Consider the following 9819-nt stretch of genomic DNA (forward strand, 5'->3'; position numbering starts at 1 on the left):
GGGCGGGCGTTACACAATTATTGTAAACTCTTCTCAGTAACGTGGGTAATCGATCAACCGATCGATTACCGCCTGTCTTAATCGATCGGGCGATCGATTAAGACACGGTAATCGATCGACCGATCGATTACCGCGCGTAAATTCCATTTCTCTTTAAACCTGTTAATCGATCAACCGATCGATTAAACCTTAATTCTCGGAATTCACAGAAGGTCCCGTAGTCGATCACCTGATCGATTACCGTTGATTCTGATTTCCCTAAATCTCACAGAATGTTCCCTAATAGATCACCTGATCGATTAGAGACTTTAACGAACTCTCAGAATGTTTTCTAATCGATCAACTGATCGATTGAAACTTTATCCTGGTTACGTAATCGACCAACAGATCGATTAAACCTATAATCTTGGTTTAATCGATTAACCTGATCACTTTGACTAACTTGGGTCTCACCCGAGTCTAGTCCGGCACAGAGAACGAGCTACCGAGCCCTCTCTGACCTAATCCGGTCTAGAGAACGAGCTACCGAGCCCTCTCTGACCTAGTTCGGAGAACTAGCTACCGAGCCCTCTCCGACTTCGTCCGATCCAGAGAACGAGCTACCGAGCCCTCTCTAATCAAGTCCGGAGAACGAGCTACCGAGCCCTCTCCGACTTCGTCCGATCCAGAGAACGAGCTACCGAGCCCTCTCCGACTTCGTCCGATCCAGAGAACGAGCTACCGAGCCCTCTCTGATCAAGTCCAGAGAACGAGCTACCGAGCCCTCTCCGACTTCATTCGATAATCGATCAATCTGAATACGAACTTAAATCGTTGTCAACATCAAAACAACAATCAGGACAAAACTGCATCAACACATAGCACTGAGGCCTTGATGGAAGTTGAACAGGAACCACAAAGTGTTGTGGATGATGAGGTTGTTGCACAAGAAGTTGTGAAACAACAACCTGTTCAAGTAGACAAACCTCTTCGCAGGTCTGATAGGGTACGTCGTAAGCCTGAGAGATACTCATTTCTCTTGTCTGACCATGATGACGTTATGCTCGTTGAGAACGAGCCTACCTCCTATCAGGAAGCTGTGATGAGCCCAAATTCTGAGAAATGGCTAGAAGCCATGAGATCCGAGATGGAATCCATGTACACCAACCAAGTATAGACTTTGGTTGATCCACCTGAAGGGGTCAAACCCATTGGGTGTAAGTGTGTCTTTAAAAGAAAGACTGACATGGATGGACTTGTGCATATCTATAAGGGTAGATTGGTAGCTAAAGGTTTCAAGCAAATTCATGGTATTGACTATGATGAAACCTTTTCTCTAGTTGCGATGTTCAAGTCTATTCGAATTTTGCTTACTATTACAGCATACCATGATTATGAGATCTGGAAAATGGATGTCAAAACTGCGTTTCTAAATGGAAACCTTCTTGAGGATGTGTACATGACACAACCTGAAGGTTTTGTAGATCCAAAGCATACTGGTAGAGTATGCAAGCTGCATAAGTCCATTTATGGACTAAAGCAAGCTTCTCGAAGCTGGAATCTTCGATTCGATGATGCGATCAAATAGTTTGGTTTCATCAAGAATGAAGATGAACCCTGTGTCTACAAGAGGTTTAGTGGGAGCACAGTTGTCTTCCTTGTTTTGTATGTAGATGACATACTACTGATTGAGAATGACATCCCTACACTACAGTTTATGAAGACTTGGTTGGGGAATTGTTTCTCAAAGAAGGACTTAGGTGAAGCAGCCTATATTCTAAGCATCAAGATCTATAGAGATAGATCTAAAAGATTGCTTGGCCTAAGTCAGAGTACATACATTGACACAGTATTACTTCGGTTTGTCATGCAAAACTCTAAGAAGGGACTTCTGCCGATGTCACATGGTGTGAGTCTTTCGAAGACTCAAAGTCCCTCTTCTAGAGAGGAGAGAGACCGCATAAGTAAGATCCTTTATGCCTCTGCCATAGGATCTATCATGTATGTCATGCTATGTACTCGTCCTGATGTCTCGTATGCTTTGAGCATGACGAGCAGATACCAGTCAGATCTAGGTGAGCGTCACTGGATAGCGGTCAAAAATATTCTTAAGTACTTGAGAAGGACTAAAGAATATTTCTTGATATATGGAGGTGAAGAAGAGCTGGCTGTAACGGGTTATAGTGATGTCAGCTTCCAAACCGACCAGGATGACTATCGATCGCAGTCAGAGTTCGTGTTTTGTCTGAATGGTGGTGTTGTGAGCTGGAAGAGTTCAAAGCAGGACACAGTCGCAGATTCTACAACAGAGGCCGAGTATATTGCTGCATCCGAGGCAACAAAGGAGGTAGTTTGGATCCGCAAGTTCGTTATAGAACTTGGGGTGGTTCCTAGTATAGCAGACCCAGTACAGCTCTATTGTGACAACAATGGAGCTATTGCACAGGCTAAGGAACCTCGCTCATACCAACGGACCAAACACATACTACGGTGTTTCCATCTCATTCGAGAGATTATCGATAGAGGAGATGTGAAGATATGCAGAGTACCCACTGTTAGGATCGGTACGTTCGCTAGAGGGGGGTGAATAGCGATTTTTGATCTTTCTGAATGTTTCTCTGTGAGATCGTTAGCGGAAGTAAAATACACCTGTACGATTTACTTGGTATCCACCTCCGCTGAGGTGACTAATCCAAGGATCCACACGCACACACCACCCGTCTGCACTATGAATCTCTCCTTCTCGAAAATCTCGAAGGCGGAGAAACCTTTACACAATTTGTTTTCCTCAAAATGATTAGAGATGTAGTTTTGGAGGAAGGGAAGAAAGCACAAAAATAGAGAATAACAAGTTCTCATACGAAGCCACAAAAGAATGAACGAATTCAGAAATCTTTAGTTGATCTCGCGAGGGCTTCTTTTATTTCTTCCCGACATCAGTCGACTGCTGGCAGGGCCAGTCGACTGATGGGCTTCAACGGCAATAAAATCTGCATTAAATGCTTGCCTTGTTTTGCCAACGTTCAAATATCAGTCGCCTGATCAAGACCAGTCACTGGTCATCAGTCGACTCTTCATACACCAGTCGACTGCCCAGTCGACTCTGTCTTCACCTGGCTCGACTGAACTTTCTGTTTGATTCTAGCTCGACTAAACTTTCAGTTTGATGCTGGCAGGGCCAGTCGACTGCTCAAGCTGAAAAATCTCATTTCAGCTTCTCTTAGCCTTGACCTCAGCCTTCAAACACCTCCCTTAGCCTCGTGCCTCCCCTGGATGCTCCATCATCCTCGCACTAGCTTGAGATGCTTCCATCGGCTTCGTCACGCTAAGTCTTTTGCCAAGACTACGCTTGGACTTCTCCTTTGCCAAGACCAACCTTGGACTTTTCCTTGCCAAGACCCACGCTTGGACTTCTCCTTTGCCAAGACTAACCTTGGACTTCTCCTTGCCAAGACCAACCTTGGACTTTTCCTTTGTCAAGACCCATGCTTGGACTTTTTCCCTTGCCAAGACCACGCTCGGACTTTTCTTTGCCAAGTCTTCAACCTGGACTTTCCTATACACTTGCATTAACCATGTTAGATCACAAATATTGCCTAACTTCAAACATGGTTTAGCCAAACATTGAAACCCAATGCACTTGGGGCAAGATTGCACCAACAATCTCCCCCTTTTTGATGTTTGGCAAAACCTTATTTAAGTTAGGTCTTTAAAGCATAACATGTGATTAACATATAAAGCATAAAGCACAATAAGCATGAATCACATGAATAAATAACAGTAAGCATGATAAAGCATGATGACTATTTCTCTCTTTCTTTTCCTAACTTAATCTTCCATAATTCTCCCCCTTTTTGACAAAGATCAAAAAGCTAAATTATAGGTCAAGTAAGGTTAAACTCCCCCTAAAATTAGTCTTCCCCCTTTAGTATTGCACCAACAATGCTTCTGGAGGGAAAAGATACCTTAAATTCATCAAACGCATGGGAAAACAATAGTATCAGTCGACTCATAACATATCAGTTGACTCATCAGTCGACTTCTCTCTGAACCAGTCGACTGATACACTGAATTTTAGTTATTAGAGACAATATTGAAAAATATATAAGTAATTGTACGAGTTTCAAAAATTCATGAAATTTCACACGTACATTACTTATGACTAACACTATTTGGGAAAAATAGTTTTGAAAAATTTGGACTCCTAATAAGGGATTTTGATACAAAGTTCAAAGATGGTTGAAAAAGATCAATATAAGTCCAACTTTGTATCACAATTTCTAATGGATTTGAATTTACTTATAGAGACAATACCATGAGTATTCTAAAGGATTTTAAAATGTGGTCTAATATGTTAGGTTAGGATTCAACCAAAAGGCTCCCCCTAAACTTCATGGTTTCTTCTAAACACTTTTTATATATAACACACTCCCCCTTAATCATAACTTTCTTGAATTTTAGATAATCAAGCTCCCCCTTAATACATACTCCTTTAATTTTGAAACCACTTAAGCTCTCCCTTAAGGTTTTGAAATTTCAAACTCTAGCTCCCCCTTAAAGTTTTGAAATTAAACATTACTAACATTGGATACTTAAAAATTAATCCTAAACACATAGGGAGCATAAAAGATCATCATATGAAAATTTGAAATAAAGCATAATCAAGCATTCATAAAAATGTCAAACAAAACATAGTTCACACATCCCAATCAAGTTCATACAGAACACACATAACACAAAAATTAGATGTTCAAGATACATAAGTAATATCATGAATTACATCTTGACATCCAAAAACTACTATCTACTCGTCAGCTGTAGGTGGAGGAGGAGGTGGAGCCTGGGACATATGCAGACCTCGCAACAAATCAAGTATCTGATCACGGTCTGCTGTCCAGTCCTGCCTGAAAGACTGGAACTTTCCATAAAAATCCTTGAGTCTCTGCTCCATGCGCGTGAGACGATCATTGAATGGATCTCATGCTGGATCAGGAGCAGGAGGGTCATGAGCTGCAGGTGCCTCGGGCGCCTCAGGTGCATCCTCCTCAGCAGCAGGAGCATCAGCAGGGGCAGCAGGTTCCTGAGGCATGTCTCGTGCCCAGATCATGGCACCATCATGAAACTCTATCTTCGCCAGCTTGAGCTGGTGGAACCCTAGACTATCATATGACTTGTTCATCTTATGAATTTCACCCTTAGAAACATCTATGCCCCTAGATGCAAAGAATGCAGTCAAAATGTGGCAAAAGGGCATATGAAGTTTTCCTTGACTTGGAGCAGAATAGTAGATGATAGAAGAAAAGATATTCAATGCGATGTCAATGTCAAGACGATGCTCGAGGGCATACATCATAATAAGATGTGGCATGCGAATCACTGATCGCCCTCGAGTGACTAAGGGGAAAATGCAATCTAAAATGATGAGATACCAGACATAGTGAAATGCAGACATCCCAGAATGATCAAAGATGTTCTGTAGTGGAGGTCTGGGAGAGCCAAAGTAGTGACGATGGATGGTATCAACTGAGATGTGAGAGAAGGAACCAGAGATGATACCATGGGGATTGGGAAAGCAAACAAAAGGATTTTGGGATGGACGACACTGGAGAAATGCTCTAAGAATATCTGGGTTGAACTCAATGATGGTTCCCCCCACGGTGGACTCATACCTCTTATCATCCCCTCCAATTTGTCGAAGATTAACAAAAAATTCTTTACATTGGTCTAGATTGACATCATGGGTGCATGTCATAAGGACTCCTAGTTGATAGAACATAATGATATCCATGATTTGTGGGGTCCTTGGAGTGAAATAGGCAGTGTTTAGATAACGACACTCCATGAGGTGAAAATCAACAGTGGCATGAAGATTTTCGACTGCAGCCGAATGAAATCGTGGCACTGTGGGCTCACGAGGAGGTGAGGGTTCTCTACGGGAAGATCCCTCAGGTCTAGAATGAGGTGATGAGGGTTCCCGACGGGAAGACCCCTCACTCCTAGGACGCTTCACTACAGCATGTTTTGTCCTATGACCTCTATATGAATAATAATACAAATTTTGATAGCGTTCCGCAAGTATACGGAATGTCGTCAAGTAATAAAAAGATCGAATCCACAGGGACCGTGGAACTACTTACTAAATCTAGCACAAAAAGGTGGAGAGAATATAGATCATGAGTTGTGTGGGGGAGATGGGAGTGTTTTAAAGTGCTTTATCCTAGAAGTCAGAGAAAGGGATCGACTGTGACACTGATTGGTGAAACGATCCTAGGACTTCGGACTCCTCAGAGAATGGATTAATTGACTTGGATCCTCTACCTTTCCTCAATAACTGTCCAATTGTAGGAATGTTAACCAATTTATCCAATTCAACCTCGTCAGGTATCCTCGAATTAAATCATTGGTGTTCTTACGTCACTCGTCATTGGTTCGAAACGGTTCTAGAAGCCCGGTTCAAGGTCTGCCCGTGTCACTCAGGCGCCCCGGAATACTAAAAGAACCCTATCCCCTGTCACAGGATATCCTTTTACAGATCTCTCCCCAATAACGAATGACCGCTAACTATCCCTCATAGAAATTCAACTACGTATTAGGAAACCCCTCGGAACTCGCCCGGTTCAAGGTCTGCCCCTGTTACAGAGCGCCCCGGTATACGGCCTAATGATTCCCCAATTCATAGTAAATTCCTACCCTCATGGATTCACACACACACAAGTTATCATCAAGCACAAGCACAAATCCACAAAGCAATGCACAGTATTTCATAGAAAACGGTAGATTAATCAAATCCAAATACAATCATCCATTACATCTGATTTATCCTACATCCTAGAATCTAGGGAAATCTACTCCATAGTGTGGAGAATACAATCCAAAAGAAAGAAAGAATACATCTCGTTCCCAAAGGTATACAAAGAAATGCAGGAAACTAGACTTATCTTCTTCCTCGGAGTGAAATCTCTGCGTAGATGGGATGAAGATGGTCTGGAGCAGTCGGATCGGTGATGGATCGTCGAATCTTCCTCCGAAATAGGCGTCGGCGGCTCTAGAACAACTCCGGTGGCTCTCCAAAGTCTCCCCCCTTTCCTAGGTCTCCATAGAGACCTATTTATAGTGCAGGGTTCGGAAGCAGCACGCCCCCGTGCACACGGCCGTGCCTGGGAGGCACGGCCTTGTGTTGGCTTCTGGCAAAGGAGAAGGCACGGCCGTGCCTTGGGGGCACGGCCAGCAGCTGTGAAGCACCTGTTCTGGGGCACGGCCGTGCCTATTAGGCACGGTCCAGACTTGTCACCTTGCTGTTTGATGGCACGGCCGTGCCTGTGAGGCACGGCCAGACACTGTCTTCTCCTGATTTGCTGGACACGGCCGTGCTTTAGAGGCACGGCCTGCTGCTTGGACTCTTCTGTTCTGGCACACGGCCGTGCCTGGAAGGCACGGCCAACAGCAGTGGCTAGCTCCATGATGAAGACACGGCCGTGCTTGTGAGGCACGGCCATGACTTGGCTGGTTTCTGTTTTGAAGCACGGGTGTGTCTTTGAGACACGGCCTCTGGCTGCTGCTGAGGGGATTTTGGCACGGCCCGTGCCTGTGAGGCACGGCCCTAGCTTGTTGATCTTCTGTTTGGGCACACGCCCGTGCCCATTGAAACACGGCCAGGAGGTCCTTGAGACACGGCCGTGCCTATGAGGCACGGCCCTGTCTTGCCTTATCTTCAATGATGCTCCGTTTTGCCCGTTTTTGCTCCAATTTCCATCCTGAAACATGTAAAAGCACGAGCAGATCTCCGAACTAGGAAATGTAAGATATGTGCCTAAATGCATGAATATGGGATGCAATGTACACAAGAATTAAGCGATAAATCCAGAAAGATGTGCAAATAAAGCATAAATACAGGTATACATCCTACGCACATCACGTCAATTTGGCTGTGAGTCGACTGACCAGTCGACTGATGTCATGATCAGTCAACTGATATTCTGAATGTGCTATATAGTGCATTCTGATCTGAATTTCAGAAATACCGTAGAAATTCCACAAAATTCAGAAAAATCTAAAATTTTGCGAGCACATTTGTTTCAGTGATATCTATCAAGGGAAATTTTGTTTCATAAATTTTCATTATAATTTTATGTATTTGCACAATCTTTAAGAATGTGCTTAAATATGTACTTAGAGTGTCAAGATCTTCCTTGGTTGTGAGTTCTATACTTTTGTGGTTGTGTATCATCATGATTGCATTAGTTATATGTTTTCCAATCATTTTAAATATCTAATTATGACTAATGAGCAAGATATTCATGAATTGAACATTTGCTTTCCTCATAATTGGTCTATTATTAATAATTTGATACTTTTCATACCATAACAATGTGTCATAAGCACAAGTAGAGTATGAGTATCATCCTAGCATCTCACATAGTGTTCAAGCAAGCACAAACACAATCAAAGTCATCCTAATTGTCTTGTGAGATGTTATAGTTCATGTAATGGCTCATACATTTCTAAATTCAATTAATCCACAAAACACATACCTAAGCCCCTTCTTATATTTGTAAATTCGGATTCGGGTAATGGTTTGGTAAATATGTTGGACAAGGTTTGATTTTGATTCTATGTAATTTAGCTCTATGTCACCCTTTGCTACATGGTCCCTTTCTGTTGCACTCATAACAAGTCACGTCAGAATTAAAACTTAAACCTTGACTGTTACCTTGAGGTGGCGTAAACATCTTCTTAATGTTTCTTCTTGTGAATTTTCTTGATTTTCCCATCATCCTCTTCACATAATGCGCCATCTCCTTGGATGTCATCTCCTCGTCACTATCTGAAGAGTCTTGTTCAGATTCTGATGACTCCTCCTTTTCCTTCTTTTTCTTCTTCTTCTCCTTATCTGCAACTAAAGCAATACCTTTCTCCTTTATGGCCACATTAGCTTGTTCATGCAATTGAAGTTCACAAAATAATTCATCTAATTTTACAGTGGATAAATCTCTTGATACTTTATATGCATCTACCATCGATGCCCATAAAGTAGTTCGGGGAAAGGCTTGTAGAACATACCTTACAAGATCGCGATTATTGATCTTTTCGCCAATTACATGGAGACCATTCACAATCTCCTTAAACCTTCCGTGCATCTGACTCACACTTTCGGTTGATCTCATTGAGAAGGACTGTAGTTGACTTACCAAGAGATCCTTCTTGGCTCGTCTCGATTCGCTTGATCCCTCGTTCAGTTCGATGAGTTTCTCCCATAGTTCTTTGGCCGAATCAAATGGACCGACCTTGCTCAATTGCTCTTTTGATAGTCCGCATTGCAAGGTTGTTGTGCCTTTGCGTTTGCTTGTGCCTTTTTGCACACTTCTTTTGACCAATCTCTTGTAGGTAGAATTTTTCCCTGTGCATCTTTGGGTGTCTCGAACCCATCTACAACACTGAACCAATTGTCAATATCATTCATAAGGTAGTACTCCATCCTACCTTTCCAATAGGCGAAATCATTCCCGTCGAAGTACGGTGGTCGTGCGGTGCTATATCCCTCTTGGAACGCCATGAGTTGCTCCGGTTGATGGTTTGATCTTCCGAAACTTACCGGGCTCTGATACCACTTGTTAGGATCGGTACGTTCGCTAGAGGGGGGTGAATAGCGATTTTCGATCTTTCTTCGATGTTTCTCTGTGAGATCGTTAGCGGAAGCAAAATAATAATAGAGAAACAAAGAGATCAATGCTAACCCGTATGATTTACTTGGTATCCACCTCCGCAGAGGTGACTAATCCAAGGATCCACACGCACACACCACCCATCTGCACTATGAATCTCTCCTTCTCGAAAACCTCG

The sequence above is a fragment of the Curcuma longa genome, chromosome 7 (assembly GCF_044706935.1).
Source record: "Curcuma longa cultivar G26 ecotype Majalengka, Jawa Barat chromosome 7, ITB_CL_G26_1.1, whole genome shotgun sequence".
Taxonomy (NCBI): Eukaryota; Viridiplantae; Streptophyta; class Magnoliopsida; order Zingiberales; family Zingiberaceae; genus Curcuma; species Curcuma longa.